General features: G+C 38.4%; 1 pseudogene; it reads left to right on the top strand.

Annotated features, from left to right (window-relative positions):
- The window catches only part of LOC110544431 (zinc finger protein 709-like), a 163680-nt pseudogene extending 145604 nt beyond the window's left edge, over positions 1 to 18076 (top strand).
- The last annotated feature ends 2783 nt before the right edge of the window (positions 18077 to 20859 follow it).

Raw genomic sequence — 20859 nt, 5'->3', positions numbered from 1 at the left:
ACCTTGGCTATTTCCACCATTTTGGCAAAAACTATAACTGTAATTCTGGCCTTTAGGGTCATGAAACCAGGGAGAACAATGAGAAGGTTGTTTGTCTCAGGCGTCTATAATGCTGTCATCCCCATCTGTGTCCTGATCCAATTTATTCTCTCTGGAGTCTGGCTGGGAACCTCACCTCCTTATATTGACACTGATGAACACTCTGTACATGCTCATGTCATCATTTTATGCAACAAGGGCTCAGTTACTGCTTTCTACTGTGTGCTGGCTTACTTAGGGACCCTGGCCTTAGGCAGCTTCACTGTGGCTTTCCTGGTAAGGAACCTGCCTGACACATTCAATGAGGCCAAGTTCCTGACATTCAGCATGCTGGTCTTCCTCAGTGTCTGGGTCATCTTCATCCCTGTCTACCAGAGCACCAAAGGCAAAGCTGTCGTGGCTGTGGAGGTCTTCTCCATATTGGCCTCTAGTGCAGGGCTGCTGGGGTGCATCTTCTTCCCTAAGTGCTACATTATTCTCTTAAGACCTGATAAAAACTCTTTGAGATGCATTAAAAATAAAAAATTATCATTTTGATATATTAGTTTTCTTTTTACTAATAAAACCTATTAGTATACTAAAATTAAATTATTTTAAGTAACTTTTAAGTAACTTTTTTAAGTAACTTAAAGTAACTTTTTTAAATAACTTAAAGTAACTTTTTTAAGTAACTTAAAGTAACTTTTAAGTAACTTTTTTCTTAAATGTATATTTAAACAAAATAAGAGCCCCTCACTTTGTAGAACAATCACAGACATTCTATTTTAGAATAGAAGCTGCTGCTGAATACACATTTTAGTAAGTTATGCATGTTTTTTATTAATTTTTGGACAATATACATATTCAAAATGTAATTACATGATAGTAATTGAGATAAATAGTACATGAACAAATACTTGTTTTCTTTGTGGAGTATACAGGGCTTTCGGTGATATCTGAGATTTTTCTATAGACGAGGCATGAAAATCAATTTCTGGAAAGGGGTCCATGGTGTGTCTTTTTTTTTTCCAGAGATGAGGACTGAACCCAGGGCCTTGTGCTTGCTAGGCAAGTGCTCTACCACTGAGCTAAATCCCCAAACCCTCCGTGGTGTGTCTTTTAAACAGGTTGAGCCATTCCAGAAATCAAAGTAGAGAATTTTCTAAACAGAAATTATAAATCTGCTGCCTGACTCTGCTCTCTTTTCTTTGACATACGTAAAAATGACTTGACATCCCACTCTACAAGTACTTGCTCAGTCACCTTCATTGCTATTCTGTCCACAATAGATAGGAAATGAAAACTCATAAATATGTTTATCATGATAAATATCATACATATAAAGAGATGTAAGTAAAAAAAAATAATTTAGGTAACCCATATCCAGAAGACAAATATCTTTCATTCTCTACTCTGGGGCATCTAGCTCCAAATGTTGATTTGTGAGTATTGATCATGGAATAACTATAGAAACAAGAAGGCATGGTGGGTAAGCAATACAATGGCAGATACAATTGATCCGATTGGGATAAACCAAGGGAGGTACTCTAATTATGAAGGACGATAAATATAAAAGAAGGAAGTGGGTGAAATAATAGCAAATTTTTGAAAGAGTTTTAAGCAATCATACTGTGAATTATCTACATAAAATCCCTATAATACATGTAAGTCCATTCATGAATATAAACATGTTGCAATCTAGATATTTTCAATAATGCACACAGATAAGTATAGTTCACCACTGACCAAATTTTATGCTACTGCCATCTAACCTGAAAACTACAGTCTATTTCCAGCCTGAAAAGATGTTTTTTTGTTCGGTCTGAAATACCTGAAAATAACATGATACAGGAGGAAGTAGGAAAATGAAGAGGAGCCATGCTAACTCCTGAAAGTTTAATTTCCACCAAGTGTCAGATTCTTGGAGCATAACTTTATAGTTATTCTCAAGTGCCTGCTTTTTCAACAATACATAAGACATTGAAGACATGGCATGCATGCTTGTGGGTGCTCGTGTTTCCCTTAACATTCATCATAGTCCACCTAAAGAGGAATGTACACACCAATCCAGCCATACACCTTTCACTCTCCAATGGTAACTTGCCTACAAGATTTGCTGGTGTGCTTGTGGAACAAATTTCATGGAAGTGACCAATTAATATTTGGTTGAGTTTCAGGAGGCCCACTCCATGAAAAGGAACCTTGATCCAACATGGCTTGGGTGGCCAGGAGCCTGCATCTACACAGGCCAGGGACATCAGAGAAATGTAAATGCTATAGTTGCGCTAAAGGAGCACAGCCATAATCACAGATCGATGCCTTACTCAGCCATCATAGAAAACTTCTTCCTGCAGCAGACGGGAACAAATACAGAGACCCACATCCAGTTGATTTGCAGACAGTGAGAGGCCTTGGACCATTCCACCCTAAATGAGATGTCTCTAGCAATTCCCTCCCCTAAGGGCTCAAGGAACTCTGTGCAGAGTGTAAGCACCAGAGGGGATGAAGGACACGAGGGTAACAAGGTCTTTTAAACACAGCAGGACCAACACACATATGAATGCACCCTCACCCACAAGCTAGCTTTCTATCACATTCCCCTGTTGTGGCTACCTTGCCATGCCACAGGGGAAGAGGATGCACTGAGTCCTGATGCGACTTGATATGGTGGACATAGGGTAGGGGTGATCCCCTTCTCTGAGGAGCCAGGTGAGGGGTGATAGGGGAAACAGGGAGAGTAGGACCAGGAGGAGAGGAGGGAGGAGTCTACAATAGGGATGTAAAATGTATCAATAAAAATTTAAAAAATAAAATAATAATAAATGATGGGGCTGGAGAGACGTCACAGAGCTTAAGAGTGCAGCCTTCTCTTCCAAAGATCTGGAGTTCGATTTCCAGCACCCTCGTGGTGGCTCACAACCATCTATAGTGAGATCTGGCTCCTTTTTTCTGGTATGCAGACAGAATACTCTACAAATAATAAATTTTCAAAGAAAATAAGAAATGTACCATGGATCACCAATAAAGTTCCCTTCCCTCCAAATAGAACACTCACTCCCTCTTTAAATAATAATAATAATAATAATAATAATAATAATAATAATAAATTTTAAAGTTAGTTTTCTTCAAGGGGCCACAAACCAGACTAACTGGTTAGCCCCATGAGCAGCAACAGATGGCAACAGAAATAACTCAAGGGCATATTTGTGGAGTTGTCAAGGCTACAATATATATTCAGTTCTTTTGTATGCATATGGCTTCTGGTTTCATGCTTTCATGGTATTTCTGTGTGAGCGAATATCTGTATCTCTGCACCCACATTTCCCTCATGAATTTTCTTTGCTCTTTTTATTAATAACATTAGACACCTCAGCGGTATTATTGATTTCTGGAAGATTGGAGCCTGACAATTTCCTCCTTATGAAATATGAAAGTGTGTGCCTGTGACATAAATCCACCTCCCCAAACTAATAATCTGGTCTGCCATTTAGGATTTTCTGGTCATGGGTTTGGTGCATCTCTGTCCTTCTTTGCTATCACTGCTGTGGTTTTGGGTCAATTTGTGAAGTATTAAGCTTGTCCTGGCCATTGTCAAGGGCAATCCCAGAATTCTAAGCCATCTCTTGATTGTCTGCCGCTACTGCTTCCTCTACTATTTATTCTTCATTGGCCACCACAGCACAGTCATCTGTGTCGCCCAGCAAGCCTCTCTGAGGCTCTGTTCATGAGTCATTTGGGGTGTATATGGTTGAGAGAGAGAGAGAAAGAAAGGGAGACAGACAGACAGAGACAGACAGACAGAGACAGAGAGAGAATATTGTTATGTGTGTGTGTGTGGATATTGCTATAATTCAGAAACACTGACATGTTTGCTGGTATCAGTCGCCTGTCTGTCCTCATTTGTGCTTGGATTCGACTTGTTCTCTGTGGAGTTTGGTGGGAAGGTCTCTCCCATGTTGACAGATTTGCACACCCTGAACCTGACTGCCCACCTCATCATGGGAATGAGCACTTCCACAGAGGAGTGGTGTTGACAGAATCTGACTGACTGAGCAGAACTGAAGTGATGTGGAGATGTTTGTGTGTCCAGAGCCTAATAACAATTTGTCTTGGACCATCTTTAGTACCTATTAGTCATTCCTTGCTAGCCTCTTTGTTGGACCTAGTGTACTAGGACTAAGAATACCTTTAGGATCATGATAACTAGAACACAAGCCTCTGCCAAGCCTGATGTTAAGAATTTCACCTGATGGCACTGGAGGCCCATAGCTGAGTTCTCTATGCTTTCCCATAACCCTTTATTCTAAGGTCTAACTAAAGAGCATTTATGGCTGTTCTGAAAGTATAAATCCTTCATGGGACTGCCTCTGTTGTGCCCAGTTTGTGAGACCACAAAAGATCACCAGGAGTCGAGCTGTTGCAGAACACATGAGGATCTTTTTATTACAAGCTATAGCTTTGGCCCACACCCTCAATGACTCAGCAGTTGAGAGTAGAGTACCTCGTGCTTAGGGTAGGTGGACTTGACTCCTTTCTTTTAGTGAGTGCCAACTCTCCTAGTCCAAACAGGGCTGGTCTCAGGAAGGCAGACACATACACAGAAATTATAAATCATTTTAAAGATTATAAAAAAAAGCCAGGTATGGCATCACACACCTGTGACCATCAGTGGGGCAAGCAGAGGCAGGTGTCAGTTTCAAATCATCCAGGTTTGCAAAGTGAGTCCAGGACACACAAGGTCACACAGAGAAACCCTGTCTCCAAAAACAAGGGTTTTCACCCCCTGCCAGCTCTTCACACTCACATGTCTGGACATGTCCTAAGTTACATACTATGACTTCAACCGAGCTATAAGAACATCCTGCCAAGCATGGTGGCAGACTTAATCCCAGCACTGGAGAGGAAAAGGCAGGAGGATCTCTTTGACTTTGAGGCCAGCCTGGCCTTCACAGCAAGTCCAAGACACCCAGGGCTACACAGAAAAACCCTGTCTAAAGAAGTCAATAATAATAATAATAATAATAATAATAATAATAATAATAATAAACCAAACATCAGAGCCACACCTGCTGGCAGTTTGCAGGGTTCCTTTCACAAGGAAGGCTCACAGTAGTTTATAGAAAAAAATAGTGGATGGAAGAAAGATTTAAATCTTCATTTTATTTCAATTTTTAAATCTCCATTACAAGAAATTCTTAATGTGTTGAAAATGAAAGAAGTCAAAGATGGCAGGAGAAACTACAGAAGACCAATGGCAAGGGCTAGGGGGAGACACAGGGTTCTATTTTTATTTTGTATAGAGAACATTTAAGATCCTTCTACTGAAGATGAATTGTGTGAAACACTTGAGGAAATGTTCTGCACATCAAGGTCATATCATCACGGTGCTTCTCAGTTGCACATTGCTTCAAAGTGTGCTTTTCTAGTTGTGATTGCACATTTACTTTTTAAAAGACACATATGTTGTGTGTGTGTGTGTATGTGTGTGTGTCCATGGATGATAGAAGAGGATAGTGGATCCCTTAAAGTTGGAATTACAGTTGATTCGGGGTTGACTGACATCGATACATTTTAATATCTTATTAAATGTGTGAGATACATTAAACATAACAAGTTTGGAATTCTTAAAAGGTGATAATCCTCGCAAACAGATAAATGAACCATCTGCTTCAGTATTCTCATTTTAGCGTCCCAAGCTTTGAACCCCAGCATTCAGAAGGCTGACACAGGAGGATCACAAGTCCAAGGCTGGCCTCCCCACCTCCCCATGAAAAGGTGTAATTTACTCACCCATCCAGTTAGCTCAGCTAAGGCAGCATACAGCCTCCCAGTGGTCATGAGTAAGAAACATCCTGAAAACACAATGATAAATTTCATTCACCACATGGTGACATAAACTGTTGAGATATACTCGACAGTATTCATTCAAACTTATGTGTGACCATAGTAAAGAATCATTAAGACATTTATTAATAATCTTTTCATTTTCTTCCTTGAAAAACAATGCCTCATTCTACAGATGTTCATAACACATTCATTTATATTTTAGAAAATTTAAATAACATGAAGTAAAGAAAAGTGGGACGAGGGCTAGAGAGGTAGCTCAGATGTTAAGAACATTGGCTGTTCTTGTAAAGGTCCTAAGTTTAATTCCCAGTAACCATATCGTGGCTCACAACCATCTATAGTAAGATCTCATGCCCTCGTATGGCTTGCAGTGGTACATGCAGGCAGAACACTGTAAAATAAATGAATAAATAAACCAATAAATCAATAAATTAGAAGAAAGAAGGAAAGAAAAGATCACGAACAAATTAATACCTTAAATTCCTTCTTAATGTTCTTGGATGAGGCTGAAGTGGTGGCTCCGAGGTTAAGGGCACTACTCACTATCCTTCCAAAGGTTATGAGTTCAATTTCCAGCAACCACATGGTATCTCACAAACATCTATACTGAGATCTAACGTGCAGGCAGAATGTTGTATAAATAATAAATAATTCTTTAAAAAGTTTTGGAAACATGATCCCCCTACCTCTGCCTCCTGAGTGCTTACCCTGCAGGTTTGTTCCCCACACCTAGCTTTATCAGGCCACAGAGGAAGACAATGCAGCCAATCCTGATGAGTCCTTATAGACTAGGATCAAAGGGAATGGGAGGAGGATCTCCTTTATCAGTGGATTGGGGGAGGGGTACTGGTAGGGGAAGAGGGAGGGACGGTAGGATTGGGAGGGAAGGTGGGAGGGAGAGAACTACAAGGGGGATATAAAGTGAATAAACTGTAATTAATAAAAAAAATAAAAAAAAACATGTAGCCTTGTAAGATGTTACTTAACAGACATAAAGAGGGGGAGACAAGTAAACAGATCAACTGTGCTTACCCCACCTCAGAGAAATTGTATGAACAGTTCCTAAATATAAAAAGAGTAGGCAAGCTGGGTGTATTTTATCATGCCTTTAATTCCAACAACCCTCAGGAGGCAGAGGCAGGTATATCTCATAGAACTGGATGGTAGCCTGGTCTACGCAATGAGTTCCAGAACAGTCAGGGGCACAAAATACTCTCCAAAAATTAATCAAACAAACAATAGATAGAAAGAACTGACAGCTCTTTGCTCAAGTTTCTACACAGAGCTATTCATTCCCTCTAGTTATGTACATATCTTCTAGAAACTTGAAGTGCCTCACTTTAAATTGTAACATTGATATGATCTTCCTAAAATGAAATATATATTTAAACAGTTACAAATAACAGATGAAAGCATCATTAATGTAAATGTTGATCAAAAATAGGCAACATAGGGCATGAGATTTGGCTCAGCAGTGAAGCGGTTTTGCTGGTCTTGCAAATAACAAGTCCTGATTGCCAGTACTTACATAAATTTGGAAATCAGGAACCATAGGGAACTGGAATGAGTGGCAACAGAGCCACGCAGAATCCTGGGAATCAAACACCAGAGACAAGACTAAAAGGGGCAGATCTAACTTTATTATCCATTGTAACAGCCTGTAAATGACTGAAAGCCCAATCAGAACCTCCTATGTCATCCTCAAGTACCAGGAACAATCAACGCAGTTGGTTCAACTATGAGGAAAAATGGGAGTTGAGTGGAGAGGCAAGGTCATGTTAGGAGACAGATTGGGAAAGAATCTTCACCAACCCTTTATATGACAGAGGGCCAATATCCAGTATATATAAATAACTAAATAAGCTGAAAAGCAGCAAACCAAGTAATCCAATTAAAAAACGGGGAACAGAGCTAAACAGAGAATTCTCTGTAGAGGAATATCAAATGGCAGAGAAACACTTAAAGAAATGTTCAACGTCATTAGCCATTAGGAAAATGCAAATCAAAATGACCCTGAGATTTCATCTTACACCCATCAGAATGGCAAAGATGAAAAACTAAAGTGACAACACATGCTGGAGAGGTTGTGGAGAAAGGGGAACATTTCTCCAGCTGGTGGGAATGTAAACTTGTACAACCACTCTGGAAATCAATCTGGCACTTTCTCAGACAACTAGGAATAGCGATTCCTCAAGATCCAGCTATACCACTCCTGGGCATATATCCAAAAGAGGCTCAAGTACACAAAAAGGACATTTGCTCAACCATGTTTGTAGCAGCTTTATTTGTAATAGCCAGAAGCTGAAAACATCCCAGATGCCCCTCAACTGAAGAATGGATGCAGAAATTGTGGTATTTCTTCACAATGGAGTATTACTGTGCAATGAAAAATAAGGAAAACATGAAATTTGCAGGTAAATGGTGGGACTTGGAAAGGATCATCCTGAATGAGCTGTCCCAGAAGTAGAAAGACACACCTGGTATATATTCACTCGTATATACTTATAACATAGGATAAACCTACTAAAATCTGTACATCTAAAGAAACTAATTAAGAGAGAGGATCCTGACTAAAATGCTCAATCCCCATCCTGAAAGGCAAAGAGGATGGACATCAAAAGAAGAAAACATTTAACAACCTAGAAACCTGCCACAGAGGGCCTCTGAAATGCTCTGCCCTGCAGACTATCAAAGCAGATGATGAGCCTTATAGCCAACTGTTGGGAAGAGTGCATGGAATCTTATGTAAGAAGTGGGAAATAGTAAGACCTGGAGAGGACAGGAACCCCACAAGGAGAGCAACAGAACCAGAAAATTTGAACACAGGGGTCTCCCCAGAGACTCATACCCCAAGTACCAGACATGGAGATAACCTAGAACCCCTGCACAGATGTAGCCCAGGGCAGTTTAGTGTCCAAGTGGGTTACATAGTAATGTGAAGAGGGATTGCCTCTGACATAATCTGATTGGCCTGCACTTTGATCACCTCCCCCTGAGGGGAAAGCATCCTTACCAGGCCACAGAAGTTGACAATGCAGCCACTCCTGATATGATCTGATAGACTAAGATCAGAAGGAAGGAGAGGAGGACCTCCCCTATCAGTGGACTTGGGGAGGGGTATGGGTGAAGAAGGAGGGAGGATGGGACTGGGAGGGGAGGAGAGAGGGACTTATGGGAGGATACAAAGTGAATAAAGTGTAATTATTTAAATAAAATTTAATTAAAAAATTCAGGCTTGGAATGAACACTCACTTTCTGTGTTTTTACCCATTCTGATTGAATAAAATTCTCATGGGATCTTTAGGAAGATGCGCTGCTATTCAGATGAATTAATTCCTGACTATCTAATTCCTGATTTTATTCAAACAAATTTAGAAGTTAACTTGCTTAGAACTTCTAAAACAATTTTACAGTTTTATGGCTGCAATAAATACTTCTGTGGTTCTCCATAAGCCTCACTAAGAGAAGGGCTTGAGATAGATTGTGGCTTCAGATAATCTCAGTCTAGGAATAGCTCCATTCACTCTTGTATACAGTTAAAATATAGGCAAGTTTACTCTTCCAAAAATGCAAATTATAATGGGGCAACCAAGAAATGACTAAATTAAATACAAAACTTGACGTCAATATATACAAATTGTTTCACTGTAATTCCGTATGCCTTGTCAGCTTATGGCATAAAATACTGTCAGTCTAAATTCACTTTGTATCTTGGAATGAAAGACAGATAAAATTTTGGTCCTGATCTCACTACAAACTAAGAGATAGCTGGAGAATGTGTAGCCAGGTCAGTCCTAATTGAGCAGACATATATCTTCTTGTAATCTCTTGGATCCTGTTAACCTTCAACCCCTGTCAACCTTTGTCATTCTGAACTCGCATGAACTATAATGGATACACAAATACAAAATGTTTAGTTTTAATGAAAATACATGTAACCTGTTACATTTTTTAATTCCTTTTTATCTGTAATCAATTACCTTTTTGACTATGAATTTACTCCTTTGTCTCAGAAATAAAAAAGCTAAGACCAGACCATAAGCAGGACTGAAGCCCACTGGAAGTTACTTCATCCATGAGTTGTAATTATGTAAATATGTGTATTGATGTGTTTGCATGAAATATGTCTGTTTTTGTACACGTTACATGAGTGCATGTCAGTTGCTGCCTGTAAGGTGCTCCTTTTGCATCATCCATGGAATATGTATATAAATATGCACAGGTTTATATATCTGATCATTTGTCTATGTGATTGTATGTGGGAACCAGCCATAACCGGTGGACAGGGAAGATGTTTTCCCAACGACAGCCTGAATTTGCTGCAGTTTATACAGAGGGAATGCTAGCTAAAACCAACATGATCATCATCATTATATGTAAGCTTATGGGAATTTGTTTGAAAAATTTGTTTCAGTGAGTGTGTATGCCTGAGACCTCTTTTCTCTCCATTTCTCATTCATTCACAGAGGGCAATGGGACCCTAAATGTCTACCAGCCCTGGGAGCCTGCCTCAGAAAGAGGACAGAGGATGGCCAGTCAGCCCATAGTGGCCTGAAGAAAGTGTCTGAGTAAACAACCTGGAGAACTTTGCCAGTCTAATTAAGACCACCTGTTTTTAAGTAATAACAACATTAGGAAAAGAGTAATTTTGGTGGGAGAGCAAAAAGCCTTAAGTGGCTCAAATGGTAAAGCACCAGGCTCTAAGTAAGGAGACTGGGGGTTAATACCTAAATAAAACTACTTTTGACTTCCTCATCAAGATGCTCAAACTAAGTTTAGGTATACAGAAAGATACAAATATTAGTCTCTGACCCTGAATTCATGTGCCACAGTCTTTTCACCCTCAGTATTCACTTCTGGATATTAAAATTTATCAATTATTTTGAGTCTATAGTTTCTTTTTTTTTACTGGAAAACATTTAATTGGGACTGGCTTATTGTTTTTTTTTTTTTGTTTGTTTTTGTTTTCTTTTAAGTTTTTTTATTTTTTTATTTTTTTATCAGTTACATTTTATTAACTCTGTATCTGAGCCGTGTCCTGATCCCTCATTCCCTCCCAGTCCCTCCCTCCCTCCCTCCCTCATCTCCACCGTGCCCCTTTCCAAGTCCACTGATAGGGGTGACCTCCTCCCCATTCATCTGATCCTGTTTTATCAGGTATCTTCAGGACTGGCTGCAAAGCCCTCCTCTGTGGCCTAAGAGGACTGCTCCTCCCTTCGGGGGTGGGGAGACCAAAGAGCCAGTCATTGAGTTCCTGTTAGAAATAGTCCCTGTTCCCCTCACTTTGGGAAACCAATTGGTTACTGAGCTACCACAGGCTACATCTGAGTGGAGGTTCTAGGTTATATCCATACATGGTCCTTGGTTGAATGTCAGTCTCAGAAAAGACCCTGTGCCCAGATATATTTGGTCCTTGTGGAGCTCCTATCCTTTCCCCATCAGACAAACTCCCCTTCTTTCTTATGATTCCCTGTACTCTGCCAAAGGTTTGGTCATGAGTCTTTGCTTTGAAAACACTGCTAGTTAGAGTCTTTCAGATGCGCTCAGTAGACTCCTGTCATACGTTCAATGCACATCCCATCTGTCTTTCTAAACGAGGATTGATCATCTTACCCAATGTCCGCTCAATTGATTATCTTTTTTAGGTGTATAGATTTCATTATGTTTATCATATCTTATAGGTCTATATAAGTGAGTATATCCCATGTTTGTCTTTCTCCTTCTGGGATATTTCACTGAGAATGATCTTTTCTAGATCCCACCATTTGCCTGCAAATTTCATGATTTCCTCCTTTTTGATTGCTGAGTAGTATTCCATTGTATAAAAATACCACAATTTCTGTACCCATTCCTCCGTTGATGGACATCTGGGTTGTTTCCAAGTTCTGGCTATTAAAAATAGAGCTGCTATAAACATGGTTGAGCAAGTGTCCTTTTTGTGTACTTGAACAAACTTTGCGTATATACCTAGCAGTGGTATAGCTGGGTCTGGAGGAAGCACTATTCCTATTTGTCTTAGAAAGCGCCAGATAGCTTTCCAGAGTGGTTGTACCAGTTTACATTCCCACCAGCAGTGGAGGAGGGTTCCCCTTTCTCCACAACCTCTCCAGCATGTGTTATCGCTTGAGTTTTTCATCTTGGCCATTCTGATGGGTGTAAGGTGATATTTCAGGGTTGTTTTGATTTGCATTTCCCTGATGGCTAATGAGGATGAGCATTTCTTTAAGTGTTTTTCTGCCATTCGATATTCCTCTGTCGAGAATTCTCTGTTTAGCTCTGTTCCCCATTTTTTAATTGGATTACTTGGATTGCTGCTTTTCAGCTTCTTTAGTTCTTTGTATATACTGGATATTAGTCCTCTGTCAGATAAAGGGTTAGTGAAGATTCTTTCCCAATCTGTAGGCAGTCGTTTTGTTTTGATGATGGTATCCTTTGCTTTACAGAAACTTTTCAGTTTCATGAGGTCCCATTTATTGATTGTTGCTCTTAGAGCCTGTGCTGTTGGTGTTCTGTTCAGGAAGTTGTCTCCTGTGCCAATGAGTTCTAGGCTGTTCCCCACTTTTTTTTTCCAATTGATTTAGGGTATCTGGTTTTATGTTGAGGTCCTTGATCCACTTTGACTTTAGTTTTGTGCAGGGTGATAAATATGGATCTATTTTCATTTTTCTGCATGTAGACATCCAGTTGGTCCAGCACCATTTGTTGAAGATGCTGTCTTTTTTCATTGAATGGATTTGGCTTCTTTGTCAAATATCGAGTATTCATAGGTGTGTGGATTTATTTCTGGGTCTTCTATGCGGTTCCATTGATCCTCCTTTCTGTTTCTATGCCAATACCATGCAGTTTTTATTACTGTTGCCCTGTAGTACAACTTGAGATCAGGAATGGAGATACCTCCAGATGATCTGTTGTTGTACAGGATCGTTTTGGAGATTCTGGGTTTTCAAGAAAATCATAGAAGAAAATTTTCCCAACTTAAAGAAAGAGATGTCCATAAATATACAAGAGGCCTACAGAACTCCAAATAGACTAGACCAGAAAAGAAACACATCACGTCACATCATAGTCAAAACACTAAATCTACAGAACAAAGAAAAGATATTAAAAGCAGCAAGGGAAAAAGGCCAAGTAACATATGAGGGTAGACCTATCAGAATCACACCGGACTTCTCATCAGAAACTATGAAAGCCAGAAGGGCCTGGGCAAGAATCATGGAGACTCTAAGAGATCACAAATGTCAACCCAGGCTACTATACGCTGCAAAGCTTTCAATCAACATAGATGGAGAAAACAAAATATTCCATGACAAAACTAAATTTACACAATATCTACACAGCAAACCATCCCTACAGAAGATACTAGAAGGAAAACTCCAATCCAATGAAAACAAATTCACCCAAGTAAACAGGGCATACAGATAATGTCCCAACAAAAATGAAAAGAAAACAAGCAATGAAACAGGGTTAGATCATCGACTCTATTACAAAAGGAACTAACATGCATTGGTCACTATTATCTATCAATATCAATGGACTCAACTCTCCATCCGTCTTTTCTAATCTTCAGGCAATTTTTTATTCTCTGGCTCATTTGATCTTGACCTCAGTTCTCTCTTTCCAACCGGTCTTTCTATTACTGTCCCAGTAAAACTCCCTCCTCTCTCCATGTAGTACCCCTTAAGAAGCTCATTTCCATGTATCATATTCTGCCAAATATTTTTCTGACTGTGTCGGCTTTTCTGCCACTACTTTTTCTTCTAACTGATTTAGTGTGTCTGGTTTTATTTTGAGGTCTTCGATATACTTGGACTTTAGTTTTGTGCAGAGTAGGTAGTATGTATCTATTTGCATTTTCCTGCATGTAGATATCCAGTTAGACCAGCACCATTTGTTGGAGGTGCTGGTATTTTTTACATTGTATGCTTTTGGATTCTTTGTCAAAAATCAAGTGACTGTAGATGTGTGGGTTTTTTTTTTTCTGAGTCCTTTATTTGGTTCCATTGATACACTATTCTGTTCTTATGCCAATACCATGTAGTTTTTGGTACTATGGCTGTGTAGTATAGCTTGAGATCAGGGATGGAAATACCTACAGACGAACTGTTGTTGTACAGGATCATTTGGAAATTTTGGGTTTTTTTTTTTCTTTTTCCATATGTAGTTGAGAATTGTTCTTTGCAGGTCTGAAAAGATTGATGTTGCTATTTTGAAGGGAAAGTCCTTGAATCTGTAGATTGCTTTTAGCAGGATGTCCATTTTTAGTATGTTAATCCTATGCATCCATGAGCACGGAAGATCTTTCCATCTTCTGATATCCTCTTCAATTTATTTCTTCAGGAACTTGTAGTTTTTTTTTTTTTTTTTGTTTTTTCAAAGAGGTCTTTCACTTGCTTGGTTAAAGTCACACCAAGGTACTTCATGTCATTAGTAAAGGGTGTTGTTTCCCTAATTTCTTTCTCAGCACTTTTGTCTTTGGTATACAGGAGGGCTTCTGATTATTTTAACTTAATTTTGTATCCAGCCACTTTGCTGAAGGAGTTCTCTGGTTGAATTTTTGGGGTCACTCATGTATATTATCATATCATCTGTGATTAGTGATACTTTGACTTCTTCCTTTCTCATTTGTATCCTCTTCTCTCCTTTAGTTGTCTTATTGCTCTAGCTAGGACCTCAAGTACTGTGTTGAAGAGATATGAAATGAGTGAGCAGCCTTGCCTTGTCCCTGAGTTCAGTGGAATTGATTTAATTTTCTCTGGGTTTAGTTTGATGTTGGCTAAATACTTGCTGTATATTGCCTTTACTATTTTTAGATAAGTGCCTTGTATCTCTGATCTCTCCGATTCTTTAAACATGAATGGGTGTTGGATTTTGTAAAATGCTTTTTTGGCATCTAGATGATCATGTGGTTTTTCTCTTTCACTTTGTTTATATTGTGGATTACATTGATGGGTTTCCCTCTTTTGAATGACACTTACATGCCTGGGGTGAAGCCTACTTAGTCTTAGTGGATGATATCTTTTATGTGTTCTTGGATTCAGTTTGCAAGTATATTATTTAGTATTTTTGCTTTTAATTTCATAAAAGAGATAGGACTGAGGTTCTCTTTTTTGGTGGGTCTTTGTGTAGTTTAGGTATCAATGTGACTGTGGCTTCACAGAATGAGTTTGGTAATGTTCCTGCTTTTTCTATTTTTTGGGATAGTTTGAAGAGAACTGGAGTTAACTCTTCTTTGAAGGTCTGCTAGAATTCTGCACTGAAACCATCAGACCCTGGGCTCTTTTTGGAAGTGACACTTTTGATGACTACTTCTATTGGGGGGGTATAGGACTGTTCAGTCTATTTACCTGATCTTGATTTAATTTCGGCAAATGAAGTCTATCAAGAAAAGTGTACATTTCATTTAGATTTTCAAATTTTCTGGCATATACGCTTTTGTACTACCACGTAATGATAGATTGGATTTCCTCTGTGTTTGTTGTTGTCTCCATTTTTGTTTCTGATTTTGTTGATTTGGATAGTTTTTCTCTGCCTTTCAGTTAGTTTGGCTAAGATTTTGTTTATCTTCTTGATTTTCACAATAGAACAAAAAACAGCTCTTGGTTTTATTGATTCTTTGAATTGTTTTATTTGTTTCTAATTTATTGATTTCAGCCCTGAGCTTGTATATTTCCATTCATCTACTCTTCTTGGATGTGTCTGCCCCATTTTTTCCTAGGGTATTCTAAACTATAGTATACTTCTGTATGACAGAATGCATGATAGTGATTACCATATGAATTAATATTTTTTCATGTGTTCATTCATTCCTAATAACAACTGGATCATAAACTCACATCATTTTCAGAAAGTCTAGTCAAAACAGGGGACTATTAATAAATTAAACTAATATACTTAATTACTTTACCAAACTGATTGAGAATATAGCCAAAGAAATCACACTACAGAATATCCCTATGAATACTGGAACTTTTGAAATTGTTCTGTACATTCTGGTTCACTTTACAAATGCAGTGTTAAAATTCTTCTATAAAAATGATAAATCATTACTCATATCCCTTTTTAGATACTCTAAAAATTCAAATCTGTTGAGTATCGTACCACTTATACTGCAAAAGGCATATTCATTGAATAGGTGATAATTTAATATTCAAAACCTCCTTGTGAGAAAATATTCCATAGCAAAGGTGATTTTACTCAAATCCTGGAATTTGTTAAGCTAACTTACACAGAAGGTAGGAGAGTCAAGAATATGTGGAGGAACCATAATCACAATAGCACATGTCTTTGACAAGCCAAGAGTCAAACTCTGTGGATTTGGGAATCTTTCATTTGTTATTCTTCTTTTAATAGGTATCTCTTTTGTCATGATTCATACAAGTCATGTGAGGGTAAGGATATGGAAAGAAGAAACATACCTCGCTCTTCCAGAACAATTAGAAAATATGTAGTAGTCCTTACTTTGAGTAGACTTTCTGAATGTGGTACAACTTTGCATTGAATTTATTAATAATTATTCACAATGAAATTATTAGTTAATTGTTAAAGAATATTCATCATGTCCTCCATAGCTACGATGTTCTTGTAGATCTCCATCATAGCATCTTTGTTGAGATACTTTTTGGAAGGATCCAGCAAAGCCTGCTTTTCCTGAGTAGGCATTTTCCAGAAGCACATCACCATGTGCTTCTAAGTTATCCTATTCATGTATACAACAGAAAGCATGGTGGTGACAACACTATAAGTTTATATTTTTTCATGTGTTCATTCATTCATTATTAATAAAAAATGAATCATAAATTTGTATCACATTCAGAAAGTCTAGGCAAAGGAGGGGGCTATTAATAAATTACACTAATATACTTGATTAGTTTTCCAAACTAATTGGGAATATAGCCAAAAAAAAAAAAAAAAGAAAGACTCTCTAGAGAAATTCCCTATAATTTCTGTCCCTGTGGAAACTGTTGTTTCTATTATGGTTCATTTACAAATGTAGTATGAATCCAACTACAGAAAAATTTATGAATTCAGTCACTGTAGTAAAGCTGACTCCTTCAAGGTCTTTTTAAATATGTGAAAACCCACTTACATAAAAATGATGTTATAAGTGAGCCATGTAATAAAGTTTCTTGCCACCAAAGATATCTTGGAAGGTACAAAACACCCACATTCAAGGGGGTAACTATGAATGTAAGAAAAGTGATAAAAGGTTAAGAGGCAACTTCATTTTATAATTAGACAAAATTGCAAACTTAATTTACCCCGACAAAAAGATTCATCAGTGTAATGACTATGGTAAATCTTACAGATGCCCAATTATCTTTACAGGAATGAAAGAAGACATATTTATGAGAAGCACTATGGATGTAAGCAGTATGGTAAAGCCTTGTCCCAACCCAGTGGTATCCTAATGCACAAAAGAACAGATACTGGAGAAAAACCCTATGAAAGTGATCAGTGTGGTAAAGCCTTTTCACAGCACGGAAATCTCGAAAGGCATAAAAGAACACATACTGGAGAGAAGCCCTTTAAATATCATCAGTGTGGGAAAGCCTTTTCACAATTGATTAACCTCCACATTCATAAAAGAACACATACTGGAGAAAAACCCTACAAATGTAGTCAATGTGGTAAAGCCTTTTCAAACCTCGGTACACTACAAGTGCATAAATGAACACATACTGGAGAGAAACCCTATGTATGTATTCAGTGCAGCAAAGCCTTTTCTCAACTGGGAAATCTCCAAATGCATAAAAGAACACATACTGGAGAGAAACCCTATGAATGTATTAATAAATTACACTAATATACTTAGTGCGGCAAAGCCTTTTCACAGCACTCTAGTCTCCAAATGCATAAAAGAACACATACTGGAGAGAAACCCTATAAATGTAATCAGTGTGGTAAAGCCTTTGCATGTTGTAGTGCTCTCCAGAGACATGAAAGAATCCATACTGGAGAGAAACCCTACAAATGTAATCATTGTGGGAAAGCCTTTTCACAAGTCAGTAATCTCCACAGTCATAAAAGAACACATACTGGAGAGAAACATTATGAATGTACTCAATGTGGTAAAGCCTTTTCATACCTCCGTACACTCCAAGTCCATAAAAGGACACATACTGGAGAGAAACCCTATGAATGTAATTACTGTGGTAAAGTCTTTTCACAATCCAGTAGCCTCCATGTGCACAAAAAGACACATACTGGAGAGGAACCCTAGGAATGTAATCAATGTGGTAATGCCTTTTCAAAACCAATAGTCTTCAAAGGCATAAAGGAACCCATAATGGAGAGATACCCTACGAATGATATCAATATGGTAAAGCTTTTGCATGTTGTAGTGGTCTTCAGAGGCATAAAAGAATTCACACTGCAAAGAAACCCTATGAATGTAATCAGTGTGTTAAATGCTTTTCACAACCCAGTTGTCTCAAAGTGCATAAAAGAACACATACTGGAGGGAAAGCATAAAAATGTAATCTGTGTGGGAAAGCCTTTTCATGAAATGGAAATCTCCAAAATAATAAAAGAACACATATGGGAGAGAAACCCTGTGAACGTAATCATGGTGGCAAAGCCTTCACACATTGCAGTGATCTCCAAAGGCATGAAAGATTTCATACTGGAATGAAACCCTATGAAATCAATAACCAGCAAACCCTTGTCACATTTTTCAAAGCCTTAAAAGAAATCATATTTGAGAGAAAACCTTGTGAATGTTTTTAGTATAACGAAACCTTTGTACATTTCTATAGGCTTCATGTTCATGAATGAATGATACTGAAGAGAAGCCCTAGGAATGTGTTTCATATGGTAATTCAAGGCTTTGTTTTCATGTTTCATAGAGATGTAATGAAGTGGTCTAATCAGTAATCAACTGCAACTCACTACATAGCTTGATGTGATATGAACATGTACATATGATTGGATGTTCTGTGATTCTGTATGTTCCTCCTACTCATCCATTTGTCATTTCATCTTGAAGTACTGTATTCTATAGAAAATTTATACTATAAAGATTCTATATAATGTAACAACAAGGATATTTACTTAAAAAGAAACACTTCTGCTGTGTGCATGTGACAGGATTATGAGGTTTTAATCCATGTCAGATATGTAAAGAGTGGGAGACAACTTTGTCACATATCATTTGACCATCTCAGTAGGAGGATTGAGGTCTGATTTCCAGCTTTGGACACCAAAATCCTTTCCTACAGCTCTGTTTCCCTGATGCTCCAATAAGATTAGTTGAGATATTACATCGATAAAACATTGTCTTTTTTCACATTATAAACATATTGTTATGTAATAATTGATGAATTCATGGCAATATCAATGATAAAATTTGTTTGAAAATGAAAATGTGCAGGCAGTTCTCCTAGGCGCTGAGCCACATGTTTGGCCCCATGAAAGTGTGATGAATAGCATTTAGGTGTGAAAGATTGATCCTAACTACATCTTTAACTCAGCCCTGATGACCCAGAAGAAAGAGAAGATTGAGAACATAAGAAAGTAACTTAGGCTTGGTGCTTAAAGAAGTTTCTGAGCCACTATCTTCACAAAAATATGGAAGTATCCAAAAAATGGCCAGGAGAGCAACTGACAATACAAGTGTTTTAAAAGTGCCTGACCACTGGACCAAAGCCAACAGACTGAGTTTATCTCACAGGTGGTAAATAGGTATCAATGGGAGCCCACCAAGACATATGTCAGGTATATTATTTCTGGAAATTATGCCTAGTGCAAAGACAGAAAATGAACTTGAAGGCATGAAGACCAACTTTTCTGAAGTGGATTGTATTCTGTTCCCCTGATGCATGCAAACATTGAGTTAGGAGCCCTGAGTGGTGAAGACTCCAGATGCTGTGCAGGTTGTTGTCAGGGGAGCCTGAGGTTAAAACAGTTGTCAATAGAAGGCTGGAGAATTCAGGCATTTACAGATTCCTGTGGAGCATAGAGGAACTATAAAGGAAGGAGATTTGGATGTTAAAGAAAGTCCTAGAGTGCAATTAATTTTTGGGCTGTACCTGAGGACAAGCTGCCTCCTACTGTATTCTCTGTATCTACACAGCTATGGTGTGTCTATTCTCCAGTTCTTCAATGCTTTCCTTTTCTTCGCAGATACGTGTAAGTGTTAGTCAGAATGCCATGCAGGCCTCCACTTCGTGGTCTCAAATTGGGTTTTAAATCTCCTCAGTCTCCACTCTGTTATCGCTGTAACCTCTCTGCTTGGCAGGAATAAGGATATTTTGAATAAACATTCCTATATCTCCCTTAGGTGATCATCTAGTAAATCAATGGATTCCATGAAATTCTAATCTGGTCTGGAATGACATTGTTGAAAAGACCTATCCCATTAAATGAGATATATTCTGCTCAATAAGATAATGTCATTCTTTGAATACTTTGCAGGAGAGAAATAGCTGAGAATGGGGAAAGAGTTTACAGGCAGGAAATTTTTAATATAGAGCTTGGTGAGATTACTTAGTTGTTTATGTCTTCTCTGCTGTCTAAAGCTATTAAACCTAATGGATGTTTTACTTATCATATGTTGTGCTTCACACCTGAGACAAGCTGCTGAGGTGCCTTTTTGACAGAAGTGGATTCTCCCAGCATCCCTCAGTCCTTACCTTCTCAATGGCATGATTGGCATTCGCCACCTATACCCTTAACTTTCCAGTCTAGTAGAATGTGCTTGCCCTCTCCCAGAGGCTCTTCCCTATGTAGCCAGATATTTTGTTTTCTCTTTCTATATTTTTCTACTCTCCCTCTTTCTCTCTCTCTCTCTCTCTCTCTCTCTCTCTCTCTCTCTCTCTCTCTCTCTCTTTCTCTCTCTCTTTCTCTCTCTTCACATACTTGTCTTCACCAATGTTTATGTCTCCTACATGGGAGCCTCCATGGCCATATTCCTTAGGAGCTGGGAACCGTCTTAGAACTATTTGTAATAAGCCTGCATTTATATGCTTTATCATGTCTTCACTTAGCAAATTTCAC

This window comes from Meriones unguiculatus (assembly GCF_030254825.1).
Source record: "Meriones unguiculatus strain TT.TT164.6M chromosome 13 unlocalized genomic scaffold, Bangor_MerUng_6.1 Chr13_unordered_Scaffold_28, whole genome shotgun sequence".
Classification (NCBI taxonomy): Eukaryota; Metazoa; Chordata; class Mammalia; order Rodentia; family Muridae; genus Meriones; species Meriones unguiculatus.
Note: the sequence above shows the minus strand (reverse complement) of the source record. Positions and strands in the feature narration are given on the sequence as shown.